Below are 4,435 nucleotides of genomic sequence, written 5' to 3'. Positions count from 1 at the left end.
TTGCAGGCAGCCGAGACTCCATGGCCCTGTCGACTCTTCTATGTGAACCACGGTGATGGGGACCGCCTGGTGGGGGCGTGTCCATCTGTTTTAGAAGCTTGTTCCAGAGGAATGCTGGCCAGGAGGACCAGCAGGCGCTCCTGGTTTCCCAGGTGTCCAGGTGAAAGCAGGGGAGGCCAACGTGGCAGGGGCGGTGGGGCCAGAGAGGAAGGGGGCAAAGTTAGAAAGTGGAGTCCTCTGAGGGAAGGGTGCCCAGGGAGTGAGAGTCCAGAGGAGGCGGGTGTGGCGTGGTGACGGACAGGGGTGGTCTTCCATCTTTGGAGACAGACTGGGACAGTTGGAGGGATTGGTCTGAGGGGCTGCTCAAGGAGGAGGGTCCCAGGCTGCTGGGCAGGGCTTTGAGGTCCCATCACACGGCGGGTGGCCAGGTGGAGCTCAGTCCCTCCCCTTCTCTCCACTGGCACTTTCAGTCTGCAGGACGAAGCAGGCTTTTGGGGTATTTTGGATCCTCTCGACCCCTGGGAGGACAAGAGTCATCGAGGGTACCATGGTGTGTCCCAGGACTTGCTGCAGGAAAGGACAACCCTTCAAGTGGGCGGACGAGCGTGGCCTCCTTCCCTGTAGCAGTTGGCATTTTCTTTTTGCAGCGCTGAGGATCCAGTCCAGGGCCTTGCACGTATCAGGCTCTACCACTGAGTCCCGCTCCCAGCCGCCATGCTGTTTGCATTTGAATAGAACATTCTAGACTCTGCGAAGACAAAAAAGTTCTGTGTTGTTCCGGGCAGTAGCCTCTGGCTGTCTATGGCCACTGAACACTAAGAATGTAGCTAGTGTGAGCGAGGAAGTGAGTTTGAAATTTAAATTTTAATCATTTAAATAGCCCCATGTGGGAGTTGGTGGGGCAGGGCATGGGACCTTCCTGGGCCCCTCAGAGTGGGTGTGGGGAAAACCCAGTAACAAACTGGATGTCACTGTCTGGAGGACGGGTTCCACTTCCCTGCGTGGGCGCAGACCCCGGCATTCACGGATGAGCAGACCACGGCCCAGAGAGCAGTGGCCGCTTGCGCCTGGTCTCACAGCCCGTGGAAGCAGAGCTGGCCAGGACCGCAGCGGTGGCTCAGGACTATGCCGGGCTGCACAGGTTTCTGGTTTGGGCCCCTGAGCTGGGCACTCACTCCCCAGGACGCTGGGCACTCACTCCCCAGGACGTTTCACATACTGTCACATTCTGACCCTCGAGGGGATTAGTGGCCCTGAAACCGCATCCTCACCCATTTCTTAGTTGAGGATGAGGCTCAGAGGTGTGCACAGCAGGAAGCAGCCACAGTGGGAGATCTGGACCCAGGCCTTGGGAGCCCTGCCTGCAGCTCAGGCCCCTCCACAGCAGCGGCTCCCCCCAGAGCCCGGTCCTGCCCCGCCTCCTGCAGGAGCTCAGGGCTCCCAGACCCTGAATGGCCTCCCTGAGGAGTGACAGGACAGGACATCCAGGAAGCACCCAGGATGAGCCCCTCAGCCCCGAAGGACGGGGGCTGCTTTGGTGAGGAGCCCTGTCCATGCAGCTCACTCGGGGAGGACCGTGGCCCAGGTTCGTGGAGAAAGTCAGAAATTATGAAGTCTCCTAAGGGATCTTTCCACCCTCTCTGAGCCTCGGTTTTCTCATCTAGGCAATAAGAAGGTTACACGCATCCCTACAGGGCTAGGTCAGGGGTTTATACCATTTTTAGCATTAAAGTTCTTTTTCTAATAAGGAATCATATTTTCTCCTGTTCGTTCCTCTGCACAACCAACAAAGAAATCATTTTATTTATTTATTTATTTTTGTGGTACTGGGGATCGAACCCAGGGCTTTGGTGGCTGCCCCCCCCCCCCCAAGGACAGTGTCTGACCTCAGGAAGCTTAAAGTCCAGAGAAGGACAACACACACATAAACAAAGGCACTGGAATATGTCAGAGGAGATGAATTCCAGGGAGAAAATAAAACAGGATGAGCAGGAGTAGCAGATGGGACAGCTGATTTAGAGAGGGTAATCTGGGGGGTCCCCGCAAAAGACAGCAGTCCGTAGAAAGTTGAAGGCAATGAGAGTAGCAAGTGCCAAGGCCCTGAGACAGAGAGCAAGCCTAGCATGATTAAAGACCAACAAGGAGGTGGATGGAAGTGGACAAGGGAAGGGGAAACCAATTCAGAGAGCCAGGCGGCTGAATGGGTACAGAGATCTTAGGCCTTGTGTATCATTCTGAATTCAAGCCAGTGCAGGGATGCATTCCTGGAATTCCAGCAGCTCTGGAAGCTGAGGCAGGAGGATGGAAAGTTCAAGGCCAGCCTCAGCAATTTAGCAAGGCCCTAAGCAACTTAGAACATCTGAAAATAAAAAAATTTAAATAGGTTTGGTGGTTAAGTGCCCCTGGGTTCAAACCCTGGTTACCTCCCCTGCCCTGCCAATCAATCAATCAATAAATAAATAAATAAATAAATAAATAAAGACAGACTTTGGATTCAATTCTGGGTGAGGATTTTGTGCAGAAGAGTGCTTTGAACTAATTGTGTTTTAAAGGCACAGAGGAGGGCTGGGGATGTGGTGGTATGCCCAAGACCCTGGGTTCAATTCACAGCACTGCAAAATAATTAAATAAATGCCTAGATAAATAACTAAAAGCAGAGATGTGGCAGGACACAGGCTAGCCTGGGATGACATCCTGGAAGGCTTCTTGAAGGATCTAGGTTTCATAGAGAGGTGGGAGTAAAGGAGGAAGAAAAGAGCCAGAAAGGGCATTCTGGGTGATTGGAAGCTTAGATTCTTTGGAGTCAGCTGCAGCCATTTCCTGGCTATGTGACTTTACACATTTTAACAACTTCTCTGAAGCTGTTTCCTCTTCTTCAAAATAGGAATAGTGCAGAGTGTGGTGGTTCACACCTGTAATCCCAGGAGGCTGAGGCAGGAGGATCATAAGTTCGAGGCCAGCCTCAGCACTTAGTGAGACCCTGTTTTAAAATGAAAAGTAAAAAAGGGCTGGGAATATGGCTTAGCGGTTAAGTGCCCTGATACCAAAAAGAAAGAAAGAAAGAAATGGGAACGGTAAGAGGCCCTAGTCTAGGGTTAAGAGGACCATCATGAGCACATACAATATAATAGGATATAATAGGAACGCCATAAAGAGTATTAGAAATCTATTTTCATAGGGGAATGAACCCAGGGATGCTTTACCACTGAGCCCCTCCCCAGTTCCTTTATTTTTTCTCTTGAGACAGGGTCTCAGTTGCTGAGGCTGACCTCACACTTGGGCCCCTGCTGCCTCAACCTCCTGAGGATCTTGGATGATAGGCGTGGGCCACCACGCCCATCTGCAGCCGGTCAACTCTTGCTGACCTCTAGGCACTGGGCAAGTCACTCGCATGTATTATCTCACTTATCTTCATAACAACAATAATGACTTAGCCCATTTTTCAAATGAAGAAACTGAAGCTCAAAGAGGCTCTGGACTGTGCTCAGCGTGGCCCGGGGAGTGATGAGCAGGACTTGGCGCCCATCCTCCCCTCTGATTGGAGTCCCAGCTCTTTCCACTCGTGACAACTTTCTGGGATCTGGGCTATAAGCTCTAAAGGTGTCCCCCTCCCAAGGGTGTGGGTATTTGAGGGGGACAGTTTGAATTCCGGGGCTCAGGTGGGCTTCCTGCCTCAGCCTCCCAGGTAGTGGGACCACAGGTGCTCCTGGGCACTGCCTGGCTCGAGGGCAATTTTTTTTGTAATTGAAAAGTTTGGTTAAAAATGCTTAACTAGGGGGCTGGGGAGATAGCTCAGTCGGTAGAGTGCTTGCCTTATAAGCACAAGGCCCTGGGTTCGATCCCCAGTACCCAAAAAAAAAAAAAAAAAAAAAAAAAAAAATGCTTAACTAGGCCTGTGGGTGTAGAGTGCTTGCCTAGCATGTGCAAGGCCCCGGGTTATTACAGCACCCAAACCACCCAGTGCGAACAAAACAAAACGAAAACCAATTTAACTACAATATAAGTGTTCATAAGATAATATAAGGGATCATCACTGTAGAAATCATTGACCCAAATATATGATGCTCTTATCGGAGTATTAGTGGGGGGCAGGAAGGGCGAGAGGTCTTTGGGGGCGGGGCCCAGTGCTACCCTGGGTCACCGGGCATGCCGGCCACCCCAGACCCCTTCCTTCCCTCTTGGGAATCATCCCCAGCCCCCAGGCCTTTCCCCCGCTGTTCCTTTTGCCTGGAAAGCACTTCCACTGTCCTTTGCCCTTCCTCAGGGGATTCCTGACGTCTCCCTTACTATCCTGTCCTTTCCCTTTAGAGCCTACGTTTCAGCTTGTGAGTATGTTTTTTGAAAAAAATGGAGATAGAATTCACATACCATCACGCTTATTAAATTAAGGTATGCAAGTGCACAAATGTTTGCATAGTCCCAAGGTTGGGCAACT

The 4,435-nt window shown here is 51.5% G+C and overlaps 1 non-coding gene across 1 annotated transcript; it reads left to right on the top strand.

Annotated features, from left to right (window-relative positions):
* Positions 1-3,781: 3,781 nt before the first annotated feature.
* On the top strand, positions 3,782-3,852 carry Trnai-uau (transfer RNA isoleucine (anticodon UAU)). The gene has a single exon. It is a non-coding gene; the product is annotated as a tRNA-Ile (tRNA).
* The last annotated feature ends 583 nt before the right edge of the window (positions 3,853-4,435 follow it).

This window comes from Sciurus carolinensis, chromosome 13 (genome assembly GCF_902686445.1).
Source record: "Sciurus carolinensis chromosome 13, mSciCar1.2, whole genome shotgun sequence".
Lineage (NCBI taxonomy): Eukaryota > Metazoa > Chordata > Mammalia > Rodentia > Sciuridae > Sciurus > Sciurus carolinensis.
This window is presented reverse-complemented; position numbering and strand designations above follow the sequence as displayed.